The 22,186-nt window shown below is 39.8% G+C and overlaps 3 non-coding genes and 2 pseudogenes across 3 annotated transcripts; all 5 read right to left on the bottom strand.

Moving 5' to 3' along the window:
• Positions 1–422: 422 nt before the first annotated feature.
• On the bottom strand, positions 423–494 carry trnah-gug (transfer RNA histidin (anticodon GUG)). Its single transcript has one exon. It is a non-coding gene; the product is annotated as a tRNA-His (tRNA).
• A 356-nt stretch (positions 495–850) lies between these two features.
• trnah-aug (transfer RNA histidin (anticodon AUG)) lies at positions 851–923 on the bottom strand. The gene has a single exon. It is a non-coding gene; the product is annotated as a tRNA-His (tRNA).
• Positions 924–12,565: 11,642 nt separating this feature from the next.
• LOC134312642 (U2 spliceosomal RNA) lies at positions 12,566–12,786 on the bottom strand (annotated as a pseudogene).
• A 4,929-nt stretch (positions 12,787–17,715) lies between these two features.
• On the bottom strand, positions 17,716–17,819 carry LOC134312681 (U2 spliceosomal RNA; annotated as a pseudogene).
• A 117-nt stretch (positions 17,820–17,936) lies between these two features.
• On the bottom strand, positions 17,937–18,052 carry LOC134312953 (U5 spliceosomal RNA). Its single transcript, XR_010011864.1, has one exon. It is a non-coding gene; the product is annotated as a U5 spliceosomal RNA (small nuclear RNA).
• Between the last annotated feature and the right edge of the window lie 4,134 nt (positions 18,053–22,186).

Here is a 22,186-nt window from a genome sequence, read left to right as displayed (position 1 = left end):
GTGTTATTGGAACTTACCGCCGCTTTTGATACTGTTCACCACAATTTGCTTATTCCATGTCTTGAGCATGTGGTTGGCCTCAGGGGGGCAGCGCTGAGTTGGTTTGAGTCTTATCTTTGCGATAGGACCTTCTCAGTACATGTCGGTAATTTCTTTTTTTTCTGTTTCTACCATTGGCTGTGGGGTTCCTCAAGGATCTATCCTGGGGCCTGTACTGTTTGCTTTATATATTTCCTTTGGGGAAAATCATTAGGAAGTACGGTATTCAATTTCATTGTTTTGCCGACGATTCCCAGCTGTACCTCCCCCTGCGTCCAACCGATTTGATCCGTAGTCAGACGCGTTATCCATTGCACTTGTGACTTCCCTGAAGCTCCGGCCTCGTTTCTTTGAACTTTGAAGAACAGCATACAAAAACATCCTGCCGTGACCCGGATTCGAACCGGGGTTGCTGCGGCCACAACGCAGAGTACTAACCACTATACAATCACGGCATTCCAACGGTCAACCACGTCTGGCTTACGTCCACTGCTCCCTGATGGACTGCAGTTATAGTTCCAACAGAACAAGCCTCTTGAGCTACAGCAATATGGCACAGAGGAACTAATAGGCAAAGTTTTGCTCGAGTCCTATCATAAAGATGAATTCTCATACCGGAGTCGAACCTGGGCCACCTGGGTAAAAACCAGGAATCATGACCGCTAGACCATATGGGAAACTGAAGATCTTACCATCGGCTGACGCCAGCATCAGTCACTTCTTTCCACTTTGACAAGACCTGCATGGTTGGATCTGAGGTACCGAGAACCATACACAAGGAGTTAGAAAGACAAAAAAGGCACAAGGTAACCGAGCCAGCCAGGAGTCGAACCTAGAATCTTCTGATCCATAGTCAGACGCGTTAGCCATTGCGCCACTGGTCCTTGAGATACAGCGCTTTCCTGAAGCATTGGCCTAATTTCTGTCTTTTGACCAAGGAGAGAATGGAAAACTTTGAAGCACAGTATACAAAAACACCCTGCTGTGACCAAGATTCGAACAGGAGTTGCTGCGGCCACAATATACGACCACTATACGATCAGTCACTCCGTTCCACTTTGATAAGACCTGCATTGTTGGATCTGAGGTACCGAGAACCATACACAAGAGATATCTTGTGGCAGTTGATTTCTGAGAAAATTCTGGTCTTCTTTGATATGCTACATGACCACCTTCCTATTGGAAAAACTTGCCCTTGATCCAATATGGCGGCTTTCAAGATGGCGGCCATGTTTCGGACATAGCCTAAAAGATAGGCCCCCTCACCCATTACTTGCTGGGGTATTCAGATATGTCATTTTCCCTTTCGTTTCTGAAATAAAAGAGTGTCCTGAGACTTTTGACTCACCCTGTACATATTTTACAGTAGGTACAGTGCTCTTGTGATTATATGGTAAGCCTTCTTTTTTTCCCTCTAAATGCTTGTGTGCACATTTTTTTACGTGTCTTTCAGTGCACTTTTTGCAAGTGTCTTTGGCTTATTGCTTACCATGATAAATACTTCACTTGAAAATTATTAACCAAATGTACTAACAGTTATGTCAGTGCAATACATTAAATACATAATAATACATAAATCAAGAGTTTAAGTTAATGTTTACATCAAATATAAAAAAGACAGCAGTTCTGTAAGAATAAACATATTACATATAATATTTGCATAAATGATCAGTTATACAGTACAAATAGATGGTAGGTTTTGTTCCACACAGATGTAGTGAGTGTAAGTGTGCACATGATGTCAGGTTCCATCTACATGTTACTAAACTCTGTAACAGGGCTGTACTGCTGGAAAAGGAAGTTAAAAAGAGGAAATGGTTTAATTATGTATAAGATATGATAGCAGGTGTTGAGCTACATTGTTCTGCAGATCAGTCATGGCATTGTTTGCCATTGTTTTAGGTGAGAAATAACATCACATAACACATGAGAACCTTTATCCAAACCTTAAATAGAAGTTACAATGTATCTGCTGCTAGATTCTTCTCAGTTTTTTTTCTTACACTCATATCTTTCAATAAATAAACATTGTTCTTTCTCTGTCCACAGGTTATAACAGTGCACAGGAAATTAATTCAGTTTCAACCACTAAAACTGTCTTGGAGAGAGACTCTGTTACTTTATCCTGCAATTACAAAGGATTTAGTACAAATAATAAGCTGCAGTGGTATCGTCAGTTCTCCACATTCAGACCAGAGTTCATTATTCTGGTTGACGAATATAATAAAGAAGCTCCAGGTTCTAATTTTTCTGCAAAGATAAATGAAGATAAAGATCGAGTGGATCTGAACATCTCCTCTGCTGCAGTATCAGATTCTGCTATGTGACAAGAAATCATTCTATACTGTACAAAAACACCCACCTAAGTTAAATATATTAGTTCCTTTAGATAAAATATGTACATTTCAGAAGCACTTCACATTACAGATAATAAGTGGGTAATGATATGCTAATATTAAGACAACAAATCATATTTAGTCAGAAATTAAATGTCAGTTTCTTATCTGTTACTTTTATATACACCGATCAGCCATAACATTAAAACCACCTTCTTGTTTCTACACTCACTGTCCATTTTATTAGCTCCATTTACCATATAGAAGCACTTTGTAGTTCTACAATTACTGACTGTAGTCCGTCTGTTTTTCTGCATACGTTTTTAGCCTGTTTCACCCTGTCCTTCAATGGTCAGGATCACCACAGAACCACTACAGAGTAGGTATTATTTAGGTGGTGGAGCATTCTCAGCACTGCAGTGACACTGACATGGTGGTGGTGTGTTAGTGTGTGTTGTGCTGGTATGAGTGGATCAGACACAGCAGCGCTGCTGGAGTTTTTAAATACTGTGTCCACTCACTGTCCACTCTATTAGACTCTCCTACCTAGTTGGTCCACCTTGTAGATGTAAAGTCAGAGACGATTGCTCATCTATTGCTGCTGTTTGAGTTGGTCATCTTCTAGACCTTCATCAGCAGTCACAGGACGCTGCCCACAGGGTGCTGTTGGCTGGATGTTTTGGTTGGTGGACTATTCTCAGTCCAGCAGTGACAACGAGGTGTTTAAAAACTCCATCAGCGCTGCTGTGTCTGATCCACTCATACCAGCACAACACACACTGACACACCACCACCATGTCAGTGACACTGCAGTGCTGAGAATGATCCACCACCTAAATAATACCTGCTCTGTAGTGGTCCTGTGGGGGTCCTGACCATTGAAGAACAGCATGAAAGGGGGCTAACAAAGCATGCAGAGAAACAGACGGACTACAGTCAGTAATTGTAGAACTACAAAGTGCTTCTATATGGTAAGTGGAGCTGATAAAATGGACAGTGAGTGTAGAAACAAGGTTCATACTGCCTTTATCTGCCTGTGTAAGCAGTGTAGAATTCCATCCTAGGGCACCTCAGCACAGTTCCAATCAGCAGAATTTGTATTTTCTGAGACTGATTTTCTTTTTAATTTAGCAGTCAGCTTCAGCTGATTTTAATGTTTAGATACTAGTAGATGCGACACAAAGATTCAATTTATAAAGTGTTTTTACATTTTATTTATCTGAATATTGCTTATAACACACAAATAATTTACAGTTAAACACATGATTGATGAGAAGACGTGTATGAAAAGGAAGTAAATTCTTTAATTGGACACAGTGCTTACATATAGAATGAAAGAGTTTTAATATATTTATTTTATATATGACTAACAACACCGTCAACTAACTCCAAAAGTTTCCATCAATGTCTTAGTGAACAATGGATACTGAAACTGATGATGTGTGTAGTTACACTGTAGCATCTGCATTTCCTGTGTGTGGCTGCCTAGAGACTTATGTGATGAGTTTCATTCCATACAGAACTGTTATACAGAGTGCTCATTAAGCTGTGTTCAGAAATGCTTCAACTATGCAACTTGCTGCACATTGGGAGATACATAACACTGATTCTCACTATAGCATCAGGTAATAATGAACATATTTAGTAATAAATTGAGGTTTTTGATTTATTACATTGTTTGCTGACAAATTAATTTTCTTTTTTCTTTCCAACAGGTGGCTTTGCAGATGAAATTGGACCAATAGATGCCAACATTGTTGCAAAAGAAACAGAGACTGTTACTGTAAAATGTTCATATCAGTCCAGCAGCAGCTACATTGGACTTTACTGGTACAAACAAAATCCTAACAGCGCACCACAGTTTTTACTGTATAAAGGTGCAAAAGATTACAGTTTAGTACAGAGCACTCCTGATGACCCTCGATTAAAGACAAACACAGATGATACATCTACTGAACTTATTATTAACAATCTAAAGCTGACAGATTCTGCTCTCTATCACTGTGCTCATAGAGACACCCAGTGATACAAAACTACTGAGATGCTGTACAAAAACTCACATATTTAAAGTTTCTCAAAGCTCAGAAGATCAAAGTTTGTTTTTCCTTTTACATCTTATCAGTTAACCACACACACACACACACACACACAATACAATACAATACAAGTAGCACCTGCTCTCTGTATATACGTATATTGTATTATTTAACAAAACATGGTAATTAACACCCATATTATCCTTGTAAAAAATAATTGGTAATTGTTGTAATTAATAAGCTGTATTTAACTTGGTAAGCTACTTTAGCTAGTTTTACACAACCAAATTTAATGTCTACCAGACTGTAAAAAAAATCTTACTAATCTTTGGCATTACCAATAAGGTGAAGCAGTGACCTCACACTATATTGGTTTATTCAGTTATCTTGTCTGTCTCTTAAAGAAAGATTGGAAGGGATTTGCATAGTTGTCTTTTATCAGTGCATAATATCATTAAACAATTTAAGAAATCTGGACGAATTTCAGTGCTTAACACCCATGATCTCTGATTCCTCAGAGAGCACTGCATCAAGAACTGTCAATTATCAATAACTCATATAACCACATGTGTGTTACTTTGGCAAACCTTTGTTAAGCACTACAGTATAGAGTTACATTCACAAATGCCACTTAGAACTTTACTGTGCAAAAAAGGAAGTCTCATGTTAGCCATGTCCGGAAACAACATCAAGTTCTCTGGGCTTAGATGCATCTGTGATGGATCATCACACAGTGTAAATGTGTGTGGTAAGATAAATTAGTAGACCAGATATTGTTTGGAAGAAATAGACGCTGTGTGCTCCAGACCAAAGACTTTTAATTATGATTTCATTAGACAGTATGGTCTTGCACCATCATGCCTATTTAGTGCATGTTTATATTGCTGCTAAGCCCCATCTGTCTATTTTGCCCATGACGGCTACACTCAAGCTCAGCATTGTCTCTTTTTTGCTAACTATGGGGGTATGCAAAAACTTCATAAGCACGAAAAGAACCATTTAGACAGGGCCTGGAGCTGTGTCAGTGCCCTTGGCAAAGGTCATTTCTTCTGTGATGGCAGCATTAATGCAGAAAAGTACAGGGAGATTTTAAAGCAACATGTGCTGCCTTAAAGACAACATATTTTCCAGTGATGTCCATGCATTATTCAACAAGACAATGCAAAACCACATGCTGAACACATTACAAAGGCATGGCTGCAGTCCTGACCTGTCCCCAATAGAGAACGTGTGGAGACTTTTGAAATGAAAAATGCGACAACGTCGAGCCCGTACTGTTGCACATCTTAAGACGTGTTTGCAGGAGGAATAAACCAAAACAAAAGCTGAAACACTAAATCACTTGGTCTCCTCGATGCCAAAACATCTTTTAAGTGTGGTGAAAAGGAACGGCAACATTACGTGGTAATGTTAACATTAAGTGGTAAATGCTTTACTGTCCCAACTTTTTTGGAATGTGTTGCAGGCCTGAAATGCAGGAATGGATGTTTATTAATAAATGAAATGAAGTTGAGCAGAAATATGATACATGAAATATCTCAGGTTCATCCTGTATGCAATCTAATAAAAGTAAAAGTAAATGTAAGAAATTCTTTTTTTTTATTATTTCCATTTCCCAACTTTTTTTCTATTTTAGGGTTGTACATCAAGCTGGATTCAACTTCTTAAATAGTGGTTGACAAATCAGCTTTGTAGGATTATGCTTCGTCATGGACCAGTGTTGTGTATTTTCAATAGAAGATATATTATCATTCTAAAAATGACTTCATCAGCAAGCCTATTTTTTATTTATGGAAAAAAAAGTGTCCAGAATTTTGATGTAGGCCTGTGTATTGACTGTTCAGGTAATGGTTCTTTACCTGACATGCAAACAGCAGAGGGTGCAAATGTACTGCAGCAATAAATTTGACATTTGCCGTCCCTCAGACAAAGTCAATCATGCCTGTAAATAGCCATCTCCTGAGATTCAAACTTGAGAGATCAAGATCTCTGCAGTGGTCACCTAGAGCATTAGACCAAGCATTGTACCAACCAAGCAACACACCACTGGCTATTACTTTTATCCAATCAGCTACTCTCCATGATTGCTTCTCTTTAGGCAACTGAAACCTATTTTTCTGTTAAGGTGAACATGAATCCAAGTTAACATGGTGTATAAAACTGCATTTAAGGCAGTGACATGATGGTATATATATATATATATATATATATATATATATACAGTGTATCACAAAAGTGAGTACACCCCTCACATTTCTGCAAATATTTCATTATATCTTTTCATGGGACAACACTATAGACATGAAACTTGGATATAACTTAGAGTAGTCAGTGTACAGCTTGTATAGCAGTGTAGATTTACTGTCTTCTGAAAATAACTCAACACACAGCCATTAATGTCTAAATAGCTGGCAACATAAGTAAGTACACCCCACAGTGAACATGTCCAAATTGTGCCCAAATGTGTCGTTGTCCCTCCCTGGTGTCATGTGTCAAGGTCCCAGGTGTAAATGGGGAGCAGGGCTGTTAAATTTGGTGTTTTGGGTACAATTCTCTCATACTGGCCACTGGATATTCAACATGGCACCTCATGGCAAAGAACTCTCTGAGGATGTGAGAAATAGAATTGTTGCTCTCCACAAAGATGGCCTGGGCTATAAGAAGATTGCTAACACCCTGAAACTGAGCTACAGCATGGTGGCCAAGGTCATACAGCGGTTTTCCAGGACAGGTTCCACTCGGAACAGGCTTCGCCAGGGTCGACCAAAGAAGTTGAGTCCACGTGTTCGGCGTCATATCCAGAGGTTGGCTTTAAAAAATAGACACATGAGTGCTGCCAGCATTGCTGCAGAGGTTGAAGACGTGGGAGGTCAGCCTGTCAGTGCTCAGACCATACGCCACACACTGCATCAACTCGGTCTGCATGGTCGTCATCCCAGAAGGAAGCTGACGCACAAGAAAGCCCGCAAACAGTTTGCTGAAGACAAGCAGTCCAAGAACATGGATTACTGGAATGCCCTGTGGTCTGACGAGACCAAGATAAACTTGTTTGGCTCAGATGGTGTCCAGCATGTGTGGCGGCGCCCTGGTGAGAAGTACCAAGACAACTGTATCTTGCCTACAGTCAAGCATTGTGGTGGTAGCATCATGGTCTTGGGCTGCATGAGTGTTGCTGGCACTGGGGAGCTGCAGTTCATTGAGGGAAACATGAATTCCAACATGTACTGTGACATTCTGAAACAGAGCATGATCCCCTCCCTTCGAAAACTGGGCCTCATGGCAGTTTTCCAACAGGATAACGACCCCAAACACAACTCCAAGATGACAACTGCCTTGCTGAGGAAGCTGAAGGTAAAGGTGATGGACTAAACCCAATTGAGCACCTGTGGCGCATCCTCAAGTGGAAGGTGGAGGAGTTCAAGGTGTCTAACATCCACCAGCTCCGTGATGTCATCATGGAGGAGTGGAAGAGGATTCCAGTAGCAACCTGTGCAGCTCTGGTGAATTCCATGCCCAGGAGGGTTAAGGCAGTGCTGGATAATAATGGTGGTCACACAAAATATTGACACTTTGGGCACAATTTGGACATGTTCACTGTGGGGTGTACTCACTTATGTTGCCAGCCATTTAGACATTAATGGCTGTGTGTTGAGTTATTTTCAGAAGACAGTAAATCTACACTGCTATACAAGTTGTACACTGACTACTCTAAGTTATATCCAAGTTTCATGTCTATAGTGTTGTCCCATGAAAAGATATAATCAAATATTTGCAGAAATGTGAGGGGTGTACTCACTTTTGTGATACACTGTATATATATGGTATATATATTAAAATTAAGGTAGGATTAATTTACATTTTAAATACATAATAATACAAGCTCCATTTCCACTGAAGTCTTGTATTAAGCAAAAGTAGGCAAAACATTTCATTTGCAAAACTTCATGAATTAGTATCCTCAGTTCCCAAACAATTAAAAGTAGAAATAATTGGAATGGTAATGTAACACAGTGGCAGTGATTTATGTTTATATGCTATACCTTGATGGTATCGGTGATGACGTAAGTCCTCGTCACGTCACTACGAGGTGGATGTGTGCTGATGACACTTTAGACAGCGGAGAACAAACAGTTTTCCAACCGCATTACCTTGTGCGCGCTTACTGGAAATGCGTGTTGGGAGACTCCTCTGCTAACCTCTATAGGCTAAAAGGCCTTTACAATGTTAAACATGCATTTGTCATATTTTAGATGCCTTAATGTGTACAAAATACAATTAAATTGGTCAGTAAAATATTGGAAATCTTGTCCTTGTATTTTTGTCACTTAAATAAAGGTTCAAGAAAATGAACAAATCACAGTTTCTTGTGTTGCTGCATTTTTAAAAGTGTCCAAACTTTTCTGAAAATTGGGTTTGTTTTTAGGGGTTTTGTTAGCTCTGTTGTGTGCATAGACTGACAGAAGTAATCCTTAATGTTTTTGCAGACTATCAATTTTATATGACGCTTTTCTTGTATGACTTCTTCTCTTCTTTTTGCACAATGAGACCTGATCTGTACTGTTCTATCTTTTCATTTATTTTGTATTTTGTATTAGGCATGGATGGGGACAATGAAAGCTGCTCTGTATTGATGATCTGTATCATTTTTATTTGACTCATATATTTCTTTGTTTTTCTTTAAAATTATTATTATTATTATAAGTAACTTAAATTATCTGCAGTCCATTTTTTTCAATGTTTGCTGTGGGCGTACAGTGACATACTAAGAATTAATCTGTATTGGTTTTGTACTGGCAATCTGGCACAATAATAAGTGATCTTAATACTACCAAGTGTATTCAATTATGTTTGGTAATGTATAAAACTTGCATGTAATTTGATTGCATGACTTGTGGGTGACTTCTGTCTTCTGGAAAAAAAAATGGTTCATACCATCTTCTGTGAAAAGTAAAAAGCAGCTGATTTGACCACAGTCTAGGTAGCCTAACACTGTATACTAAAATACTGACATATAGTCAGCACAGAGAGAAAAGCATTAAGGAAGCTGCTTCTAGATTTAGACCCTCCTCATGATTCACTATGACTGTGGGGGAAGCCAGATGTAAAAAACAACATGTAAAATCGAGCATTTTCTTTAAAGCTGCTTATTTGAACTGACATTCAGAACAACCATGTTACTCCTTGTTTTAGCATTTATTATTGTTGCTCACACTGGTAAATATATATTTTTTATTCTTTGTTAATTACATTTATTATTATTATTATTATTATTAAAATCTATTTTATTTTTAATATGATATTGGATTGCGTAAATTATGTTTTTATAGCAGAAGCTGCTGACAGCATTGAACCAAACCAAACCAGTTCATCTTCAACAGAAGGAAGCAGCATCACACTGTCCTGCACATATACAGGATCACCATATAGTCTCCACTGGTATCATCAAAAACCTGGATCAAAACCAGAGTTTCTGGGGCTGATTGTACGATCCACAAAACAGACCACATATGCTGAACCAGCTGATCCACGACTGTCTATAAATCTTAATACAGAAGATATGAAAGTGGAGCTGAAGATCTCCTCTGCTGCTGTAACAGATTCTGCACTGTGTTACTGCACCATGGTGCCCACAGTTACAGGAACTCCAGTGATGCTGCACAAAAACTCTTTCATGTGATCATTCATTGTTTTGTTCTCACTAGGTGGAGCTGTTTGCTTTTTAAACAGATGTATTTTATCTGGAATAGTTTACAAAGTAAAACAAGTTTTATCTGTTTTATTCATGTAATTTCCAAATGAATAGACACAATCTTGCTGGTTCTCTTTGTGCTGAGGCTCAGGTAGTAAATTATTGTCAATTTAAATCTTTTCCTTATCACATTTACTCTTTGTTAGCTCATATAGTGCTTACAGTCCCCTCCAAAAGTATTGGCCAATCCCTTTATTTTTGCTGTAGACTGAAAACATTTGGGTTTGACATTAAAAGATGAATATGAGACAAAAGATCAACATTTCAGCTTTTATTTCCAGGTATTTACATCTGGATCTGATACACAGTTCAGAAGATAGCACCTTTTGTCTGAACCCACCCATTTTTCTTGTGAGCAAAAGTATTGGAACATGTGACTGTCAGGTGTGTTTTGTTGCCCAGGTGTGTCCTGTTACATTGATTATTTAAACAATAAATAGCGCTGAATGTCTACGCTCAGTTTCAGATTTGGGTTTTGCCTGTGCAGACTGTGCATTTATAGTTAGAGGAGTAACCGACATGAAAACCAGAGAGCTGTCTATGGGTGAAAAACAAGCAATTGTGAAGTTGAGAGAAGATGGAAAATCAATCAGAGCCATTGCACAAATATTGGCCATAGCCAGTACAACCGTTTGGAATGTCCTGAAGAAAAAAGTTGTCACTGGTGTACTAAGTAACAGATGTCGAACAGGTAGACCCAGGAAAACAACAGTAGTTGATGACAGAAACATTGTGCGTGCTGTAAAGAAAGACCCTAAAACAACTGTTAGTGACATCAGCAACAACCTCCAGAGGGCAGGAGTGAAGGTATCACAATCTACTGTTCGCAGAAGACTTCATGAACAAAAGTACAGAGGCTTCACCAGAAGATGCAAACCACTAATTAGCAAGAAGAATAGGAAGGCCAGGCTGGAATTTGCCAAGAAGTGCAGATAAAGTTTTATGGACTGATGAGACAAAGATGAACCTTTACCAATGTGATGGAAAGGCTAAAGTTTGGAGAAAGAAAGGATTTGCTCATGATCCCAAACATACAAGCTCATCTGTAAAACACAGTGGAGGTAATGTCATGGCTTGGGCTTGCATGGCTTCTTCTGGGATGGGCTCATTAATCTTCATCGATGATGTCACGCATGATGGCAGCAGTACAATGAACTCAGAAGTCTACAGAAACATTTTGTCTGTTAATTTAAAGAAAGATGCAACCAAACTGATTGGGAGATCCTTCATCATGCAGCAAGATAATGACCCAAAACACACTGCCAAAACTACAAAGGAGTTCATCAGGGGCAAGAAGTGGAAGGTTTTGGACTGGCCTAGTCAATCTCCAGACTTAAACCCTATAGAGCATGCATTTTACCTGCTAAAAAGGAGACTGAAGGGAGTAACCCCAACACCAACAAACACAAACTGAAAGAGGCTGCAGTAAAAGCCTGGAAAAACATCACAAAAGAAGAATGCAAAAGTTTAGTGATGTCAATGGGTCACAGGCTTGATGCAGTTATTGCAAGCAAAGGATTTGCAACTAAATATTAAGTCTTATTCACTTTAATCTGTTTTAAGTTGATCTGTTCCAATACTTTTGCTCACAGGAAAAATGGGTGGGTTCAGACAAAAGGTGCTATCTTCTGAACTGTGTATCAGATCCAGATGTAAATACCTGGAAATTAAAGCTGAAATGTTGATCTTTTGTCTCATATTTATCTTTTAATGTCAAACCCAAAGGTTTTCAGTCTACAGCAAAGATAAAGGGATTGGCCTCACTGTTCCAATACTTTTGGAGGGGACTGTATAATGTTAATCTTAATATAACCTTATTCTGTGCATACAGAGCACTGTAATAATATAGTATTTTTTAGATATTACATTTTATTTGTTATTAATTAACGAGTAATTATAAATTATTTAAGACAAATTGTTTGATAGTGCTTTTTATAAATCCTACATTAAGTTTTGTGTTTTGTTTTTTATTGGTGTAGTTGTGTGTCTGTTGTCTGAACAAAATGAATGTTAATTATGTATTTTTAAGTATACAGTAATGCTAACTGTATAATTAAATGTCAGGAACATGTAGCACATGGACCCTCTTTAATTTATGCATTTATTCATTTTAAGAATTAATTTCTGTGGTTCAGCCTCCCAAAAGCCCTGGGCAGGACAGCCTTTGCCTGGAGAAACACAGGGTGGGGGGAAATTATGTCTTTTTCTCTCTCTTTCTTTTTTTTAAAGTAAAACGGAGGGAAAATGAAAAAGCGGGAAAAAGGGGTCTCCCTAGCGCAAAAGGGCCGAGGGAACCCCGGGCCTGGGCTAAGCTAAGGTCTAAGGCGCCGTACCCCTAATCCCAACAGTGCCCAGCAGGGGCCGGTCACCAGCATTCGTCAATTTCTCTTTCGTTTGACCGTTTATGAGGGTGCACCGTGCCAGGAGGCAATGCAATACCTGGTCGATGCGTGGAGTGGACGGAGCAAGCCCCTCTTCCGACTCCCGGGCCTAAAAATCCATTTAATATATGGTCCTCGGGTAGAGGAAAAAAAAAAAATCTGTTCTTATCAGTTTAATATCTGATGCGTATCAGATATTAAACTGATAAGAACAAATTTTTTTAGTTTTTTTTACAAAAATTTATTTCCACACATTTTCACACAATACAACTATTTATAGAACATTCATTATCATTTCTTTCCCACCACCACTTTTACATTCATTTTAATCATCATGTCTTTTCCATATACATGTCCCATAATCTTCCCCACTTTTCCTTCCCTTTTTCCCACCCCAAGTCCATTTCATCTTCTTTCATTCTTGTCTTTATTTCCCATTCGACTTTCTTCACTATTCCCATCACTCCCTTTCCCTTCCCTCCCTTCACCTCCGCCTGTCTATCCTCCCATATCCCTCTCTTAACCAGGCTTATTGTTAGCCACAACATGAATCTGCTTCTCACTTTTCCCATTCCTCCTAACCCTTTGTCTACAACCTCCCATGTTAATCTAAACCCCTTCCTTATATTATCCAACCATGTTCCTACCTTCTGCCATACTTCCCTAGCTACCTTACATTCCCAAAACACATGTATTATAGATTTCTCCCTTCCACACCCTTCTCTTGGACACACATTTGTCTTACTGATTCCGTGTCTGTACATGATTTCTTTTACCGGTAATTTCCTGTGTACTATTTGCCAGTTTATATCTTTTAAACTGTTTTCCAGCCCCAGTGGTTGTACTCTTGTCCACACTTTCCCTGCTTCTATTCTTCTGTTGCTCTCTCTTACCCTCCTACTCCTGACTTCCTCATATAATCTTCTGTGACTTGTACATATGTGTCTATCTATTCCTTCTTTATTTATCTTTAGCCACTTGACAGCCTGCCCATAATGCCATGGCAGCTGCTCCGCCCTTGGACCTTTATTGTCCCACTCCATTACACCCCGTGCCTGATATGCAAAAAATAATTTCAAAAAATACCATCCTGGGTGTTGTCCCTCCTGTGTTAGCTCCTGCATTATGCTTGCCACATAAATGCAGTCCAATTTTAATCCTACATCTAAAACCCCTCTCCCCCTTCCTCTATTTTCCTATACATTATCTCCCTTGCTACGTACTCGTACTTTCCACCCCACATAAAATGAAATACCTCCCTTTGTACCCACCTCCTTCCACTCACTGGTAGTGGGTAGATGTATGCCAGGTACATCAGAAAGGGAAGTACCTCTGCTTTAATTACCAGGCTCTTCCCTATATATGACAATTTTCTCCCGGTCCATAGTCCTAGCTTTTGTTTAATCTTTATCAGTCTCTCTCCCCAGTTCAACCCTGCTGCTCCCTGGTTTTCAAATGTTACCCCTAAAATTTGTATTGGCCCTTCGCTTACCTCCAACCCTCCCACTGAATCTTTCCTATCCTTCACTGTCCCAAAATATTTTAACTTAGATTTTTCCCTATTCAATTTCGCCCCAGACCCCACTCCGAATCTTTCCACTATGTCTAATGTTTTCTCTATGTCCCTATCCGTTCTACCTAAAATTGTCATGTCGTCTGTGTATTGTGTCACCTTCACTCTATACCCACCTGCTCCCGGCACCAAAACCCCTAATATCTCCCTGTCCTTTCTAATCTTTTCCGCCAGCGGCTCCATATACATTATAAAGTGGAGTGGCGATAGTGGACACCCCTGTAATATACCCCCCGCTGTCTCAAAACTCCTCCCTAGATATCCGTTCAAACTTACTCTGCTGTACGTCCTCCTGTACATTGTTTTGACCCAGCCAATCAGTTTTACTCCCATCCCCATCTTTTCCATTACCCTATCCAAAAATTCCCTATCCACCCTGTCGAACGCCTTCGATTGTTCTAAGCTCGCCAACATCAATGGCAGCTTTCGGTCTCCTGACCACGCCACCACATCTCTGATCAGCTGTAGGTTCCACCTCGTGCTTCTACCCTCTATTCCACATGTCTGATCCACGTGGATGACATGTGGCAGTGCCTTCCTTAACCTTTTTGCCAGTATTTTTGCCATTATTTTGCTGTCTACACCCAGCATTGATAATGGCCTGTAGTTGTCTAAAATTTCCTTTTCCCCCTTTTTATAAATTGGTGTCACTACCCCTGTCGCCATTGTTCCCTTCATTTCCCCTTCCTCCAATATTGTGTTAAACACCTCTGTTAAATCCCTGCTTATCACTTCATTAAACCTCTTATAAAACTCTCCCGATATCCCATCTATCCCTGGTACCTTACCCTTTTTCAGGCTTTTTATTGCCTCTTTCACTTCCTCCTCCCTTATGCTTTTATTTATTTATTGCTTTATATCGTTAGGCACCTCCTTTTCTAGTACTTTTATAAATTCATCTCCTACTTCTACCTCTACTTTCCTCTCCCTAATATATCTTCTATAATACTCTGTCCCTACCTGCAACATCTCCTCATTTTGTACTTTTAGCTGTCCCTCCACATCCCTTATTCCCTCTATCCCTCTCTCTTCTCTTCTTTCTCTAGCTTTCCCTATCCAATATGTATCTACTCTTTCCCCTCTCTCACTAAACTCCTGTCCTGCCATTAACATAGACTTCTCTGCTCTTCCCTCATATATCTTCCTTATCTGTCCCTGTACTATTTCTACTCTATCCTTGTCCACCTCCTTCCCTTCGTTCTCTTTCTCCTTTTCCTTCGCTAGTTCCCCCCACATTCTCCTGAAATCCCCCTTCTCCTCCTTTATCCTCTCCCTACTCTTCCACTGTCCCCATTGCTTTATCCTTTACTTTGCTATCTCCCACCACTCTGTAATTCCCTCGCATAGTCCTTTTAAACCCCTAACACCTTCCCAAAACACTCTAAATTCCTCTTCTATCCCCTCTTTCTCTAATATTTTTACATTTAATTTCCAGTACCCTGTCCCATATTTTCTTCCCCCCACTTTTACCTCAGCCATCACCAGGTCATCTTCTGAGAAGTTTACGCTTTTTGTTTCCCCTGCCACCACTTCCATACCCCTACTAACAAAAATCCCATCCAACCTACTTTCATCCCCCCTTGTATTCCTCCACGTTGGTCCTTCCATTCCCCTTCCTACCTCCTTCCCTATGTCCACTATCTTATGTGTTTTTATTATATCTTCTATTATTCCTGCTGCTTCATCTCTTCCTCCCGCCAAATTAATATTAAAGTCCCCCCCCCCATAACCAAAAAATTATTTGTTGCACATAACAACTTAACATTTTCATAAAAAACCCTTTTGTCTTTTATGTACTGTGGTCCATATATATTTAATACCCTTAACTTTACTCCCCCCCAACTTAAATCCACTCCAACCATCCTCCCCACTTCACCACCTATAATTTGTTTTACTTTCATACCCCATCCCTTAAACAAAATCCCAACTCCACTTGAGTGGACCACAATGATTTCCCCCCTCGCCAGTCCCTTTGGAACGTTTTAACATCCTCCAAATCCTTCAGGTGCGCCTCCTGAATAAAACAAATATCCAAACGTAAATCTTCTAAAAAACTGAAAACCATTTTTTCTTTTCTTTGTATTTTTCAGTCCTCGCGCATTAAAGGTCCCTATTTTCAATTTCCTTTCCATTTGATTAATTTAATTAAAATAATAATCTTCCCTAAAACCACAGTCCATATTTAGTCGGTTTTGTAACTGAAGAAGTTTAAACATAATACCAACCACATCCCCATTAATAAATCAAAAGTTTCTTCTTTCACGCTCCATGTCTCAGTTTTCCTTTTTACCCTTTTACATATCCTCATTTTGGTCCTTTTATTTTCTCCCTAGTCCTTCTCTGTAGCAGCATTTCCTCCTCTCCTTGATCCTCCTCGCTTTCAGATTCACTCCTTGTCCTCATCTCCTCTTCTTGGCTTATTTCAACATCCAATCTTGTCCTTTTCTTCTCTCTTCCTTCCTCTGTTGCCTCCTTTGGTCGGGTTTGCTTGCTATTAGCATGCATGCTCTCTTTCTCCTCACCTCTTTCCTGTCCTTGTTCCAGTTCCTGTATCTCCATTGCCATAGCCCAGTCCGTACTTTCTCTTTGTAGAGTCTCTTCTATCCCTTCCAGTGCCTCCTCTAACCCTGTTGGTGTCCAGAAAATCTGTTCCTCACTTGAGCTTAAGTTCTCCTGGCTTCCCTCTAATTCATTTGTTTCTTTCTCTGGTCCTCTTTCTCCTTTTATCTTTGTTCTACTAGGTTCCCGCTCTTTTCCGCTTTCTTCTCCGGTTTCTTTTCGGCTGTCTGTCTCCTCTACCGTCTCCTCCCCCGTCTGGTGTACACTTTCTGCTTCTTTGTTCTTTCTCTCTTGCATTTTTCCCGCCTTTTCCGGCTCCGCGTGTTCACTCTCTTTCCTGAACTTGCAAAGAGTCGTCCTCGCGCTGGGCATCGTCTGTAGAGATGTTCCTCGCTTCCACATATGCTGCATGTCTTGGGAGCCCCACATTCTTGTGTCCTGTGGTCCTCCCCTCCACATGTGCGGCATCTCTGACCTTCACAGGTTTACTTAGTGTGTCCTATAGCTCCACACCTTCTGCAGTACTGTGGCTGGCCTGGGTAGTACAAAAACCCGCGATGGGGCCCGATTGCGAAACTACCTGGGGGATGTACCAAGCCTCCCGTGGTTGTTTGATCCACCTTTAGCTTTGCCATAAACCTTCTCTTCCCGTTCCAAATACCAAAACGTCCACGTACCTTCTCTCCTGGTGACACGGTATTGCAGTACCTGGAGAGGAAAGCCCTGATGTCATCATCTGGTACAAAGGGGTTGTACATGTGTACCGTCACTGGTATCTCCTCCATAGCAAACAGCGGCACCAAGCGTATGTCTCTCAGGTCCTCGTCCTCCATTCTCTTGGAGCAGTGGTCAAAAAATGTCGTACAGTCCTTGAAGGAAACAAAAGTAATGTCCAAGAAACCCGCCGTCGAGAAGTCTTGTAGACAATAAATCTGGTCTGCTGTAACTGCACATCGGGCTCTAAGCAGGTCTTGTACGATCCAGTCCCATCCGAATCTCCTTCTTCTTTCCTCAGTCGCCCCCAGCAGATTTTGTTCCGTACAGAATGTCGTAGTCGCGCCAACCTGGCCGGCCGTCTGTCGCCTTCTCTCTGCATGGTAAGAACAGATACTACACTTGATCTTAGCCAAAAGGCCGAGAAGCGATAACCTGAAATAGGCGTCAGGCCCCGGGCCCTACCTTTTGAGGGCCCGGACTAGCGGACGGCGCTGACCGGCCGCCTTCATGCCCACACACCTTCTGTCATTCCACCAGCAAAAGAGCAGCTTTGCAAAGACAAAGCCTTCAAAAAATCAGTTGAACTTGTCAATGTTCCTTTCCACGGAAATCTTTAGTAAAAGGCGAAAGATTTGTACGTGAATGAAGAGAAACTCCAGCCTTGTTCACCGGTTGCACGAGCCTCCGTAGGCCACCGGTTGCTCAAGGAAGAGGGCTCGAGGTAGAGCGATGAAAAAAACCTGCATCAGGAGTCCCTTTGGGTCGTCGGGTGGGTGACGAGGCAGCACAGCCTTTGCCTGGAGAAACACGGGGTGGGGAGTCTTTTTCTCTCTTTTTTTTAAAGTAGAACGGAGGGAAAATGAAAAAACGGGAAAAAGGGGACTCCTAAAAGTCTACCTCGAGGCAATCGAGGGAGGCTTTTTACCAATAACTTTAAGGACGGGCCAGATCACTCTAGTCCACAAAAAAGGGGACAAACGGAAGTGGAGGCCCATCACCCTGCTCGGCACGGACTACAAAATTGTAGCTTAGCTTCTCTAGCTAAGGCTCAGAGGGGTGATTGGTTCAGTGATCCACCCGGACTAGACCTGTGTGAGATCGGGTCGGACAAGCACTTTAAACTCGGCCTTGATCCGGGACGTAGTGGCATGGGCCCAGTAGCGGAATCTCCCGCTAGCTCTGCTAAATTTAGACCAAGAAATGGCCTTCGACCGAGTCAGAGCATGGAAAGATAGAAAGATTGCTCCAGGGGGCTATGCTCGCTGTGAGGATGGCCTCCGGGTCCAAGGACTAAGCATCTGGCGAACCGGTGGAGCCCGCAAGACATGGAAAGAAGTCTTGGACCCTAATGGGACGGGTGATCGCAGTAAAGTGCTTGTCCACCTAGCATGTGTATCCGGTTCCATACCAAGTGGGAAGAAGGTTAGAACGGATTTTGTTCCATTTCGTGTGGAGTGGCAAGGCAAAACTGGTGTCGCGGGGTACAATGTACCTTGACACAAGCCGAGGAGGGAGGGGCATGGTCCGCGCGTACTTGAAACTCATGACACTGTACATTGCTAACCTGGCGCACTGCAAAAAATGAAATCTTGACAAGGCAGAAAATCTTAAAAATAAACAATAGATCTTGTTTTTTTTATTTTAAGATTAACTGACTTGACTAGATTTGCATGTGCAAGATTAATAATCTAGATTGAAGAAACTTTGTCTACAATTGTCTTAATTAGAAAAATTAGCTAATTATACAGACTTCTTACAATGAAACAAGAAACTTTTTCTAGAGAACTGAAAAGTATTGACCCTCTCCACTACGTAAAAAGAAATTTAAGACAATTTTACTTAATTTAAGAATACAATGTGTTCTGAATATTTCTTTTTTAAGATTATAAAGCTAAACATCCCCACTCATGTTTCCCTTAATTTGGTGACACATTTTTATGTGACTGACAATAATTCTATTGGTATTTTCGTTGCTGTTGGGTTTCTTTTAACCAAATGCTCATTACACAAAACACAAATTTTAAGAAAGGTGAAGCATTTTTTTTGTTTTATAACACATTTTACAAAAAGTGCAAATACATAAAGTACAATAGTGCAAAAAAACAAAGACATATCATTTCTGTATATTCTTTTGTACATTATTTATACACATGCACTTGAAACTTTACAGCCATTCTGATTATGGGTTCATACAGATGAAAAAACTGGGTAAAAAAAAACAAAACAAAACAGGCAACAGTTTATCTTCTCTTTCTTTCAAACCTCCCTTGTTCTCTCTACCCAGTGTTTATTTGACTTAAGTGTTAAAGCTACAAATACAGATACTATTAACAAGTAGATGACAAATATACTATTAACAAGTACAGTAGATAACAAGCCACCGCTAGTGGTGGGTGGATTGATCCAAATATCGATATTATCGATACCAACGTTGGTATTGGATCAGTACTAGTGTGATGGGATCGATACTTTAGTTTTACTTTTTCTCCGCAACATTCAGCACGTTTCTCCCGTTTCATCAGAAAGTAGAGACAGTGGGTGTGTTCGAAAACCTAGGGAGCTGCCTTGCTGTCTTACTGTCTACATAGGCAGCTGACTTAGTAGAGAGGATTCTAATAAGTCAGTGACTTATAAGGCACACTGTAACAAATTTCTGTAGTTTTTACAGTATTACTACTGTAAAATGATAAAATTCTTACTGTAGAACCTGTACACAGCATTTTACTGTAGATCTGCAAAGGATCATGGTCAAGTTTCAGTGGTGGGCGAATTCTACAGTAAGCATATTTCTGCTGTGAATCACAATACAGTAAGTTTAAGCGGGATTTTTCTTTTTCTGTCAGTTTAAACAATAATGCGTCTTTGGTAATAGTACAGTTTGCATTATATCTAACACAAATATTAGGGTTTTTTTTATCACTCAGACAGAAAGACATCTTTATATCATCAGTAACAGGTACAGAAATTAGAATTACTTGATAATAGTCACCTACTCTTTTAAAATGCTATTAAGACAGAAAGCGAGATAGCTCGCTAAACATATAACTAATCGGCCAGTTGATAAACAACTAGCTAATGGTCTAGCCAAAAGTGATACACTAGAGAGCCAGCGTGCATAACATTACCAAAACAGGTAAGAATTTTAAACAGCACATTTTTAATAGTAGAATGTGTTTATTAATGTAATATCTCTAATGGGAGGTTAGGAATTAACAAAACTGTCATAGTCTCCAGTCTTGTATATAAATTTCTACAGCAGTAACAGTAATTCCTTGTTTTATCTTTACAGTGCAGGAAAGAAAACTTTAGCCCAAGATGTGGATTCTAGCAAATGTAAAACAAAGCACTTGCACATTTTTATAGTTTTGTTCAGAACAGCAATGTTTACAAAAATATGAATTTATTTATTTAATTATCTATGTATTTTTAAAAACATGTTTTAAAATGTTTAAATTCAATAAATGATTTTTTGTTACAAAGTGTCTTAATTTTTTACAATGTGTAGTTATTTTTCAAATATTATTTTGGTGTTAAATGCTGTAATGCCTTTAAAGTAGTCTGATATTTGCTGTAATTAAAAGACTGCATTACTGTGATAACAATTACAGTAAAGTGATTACTGCTGTAATAGGTTACAGTAATGTGAAATTACTGTAATAAGAGCTACAGTACTGTGATTATTACTGTAATAAATATTACAGTATTTTACTGTAATTAAATTTGCAGTATGTGTACTGTAAAATTTATTACAGCAACTTACCGGCTAATTGCTGCCAGCAAGTTACCGTACATTTCACAGTGTCCTTTTTACAGTGCAGGTTATTCGAACGCACTACTCAGATAGCGATTCCATCGGGTTTAGCATTTCGCGTTTAGCATTTAGCATCTCGCCATTAAACCAATAAACTGAGGTAGCACAGCTAACGTCAATAACATCTCCCTTCATGTACCGATAACGGTTAAATTTCCTGACAAGCCCGAACTTGCAAATAAAAACACTCGGTACAAGTTTATACAAGTTAAAAATCAGTAATATTTTATTTACATTTGAAAATAACTCCATTCGTTTCTCCGCCCCGTCAGCCATGAATGCTGGGATTGTCTTGATCACTAAGGCAGCGTCGGATGCTCACTCGTTCTTGAGCCAAAATAACATTGAAATAATAAGATGCCTCAGAAGTGAGGATTTTAAGTCATCTAGGATTTCGAACAGCCTCCTTCTCGGGAGCGCGCACAGGATGACGTAAAATGCTGCCTATGTAGACAGCACACTAGCTTTTCGAACACACCCCATGTGTGTACAGACTCGCTCCTCTCACATCTTACAAGAAACAAGAAATCTGAGCTTTAAACAACTGAATTTATTTACAACCCTACTGAGAGCAGCTACTTACAAAAAATGTATTACATTAATACACCTCATGAGAATTCAGATTAAGCAATTTGATGATGCATCTACCTTAATTATTAAAAAGTATCGGATTGATATTAGCGATACTGGCGCTGTATTTACTTGGTATTGAAATTGGATCATACCAAATTTTGCATTATAAAACGGATAGTTCCGGTCCTAAAATCTGATTGGCTGAGCCGCGTTCGAAGCCGTTGTAAAATCCCCGATAAACTCACACCTATGACCACCTCACATCATTCCATATTAATACGCCACTGAAAAGTTGCGCCCTCATGTTGTCTAGCAACACTGTTAATCGAACTATTTTGCGTCGCGGAAGAATGCTTTATTGTAAGTTTATACACAATAAATACATTTATGAATTAAACATTGTTGTATTTAT

This window comes from Trichomycterus rosablanca, chromosome 4 (assembly GCF_030014385.1).
Source record: "Trichomycterus rosablanca isolate fTriRos1 chromosome 4, fTriRos1.hap1, whole genome shotgun sequence".
Classification (NCBI taxonomy): Eukaryota; Metazoa; Chordata; class Actinopteri; order Siluriformes; family Trichomycteridae; genus Trichomycterus; species Trichomycterus rosablanca.
This window is presented reverse-complemented; position numbering and strand designations above follow the sequence as displayed.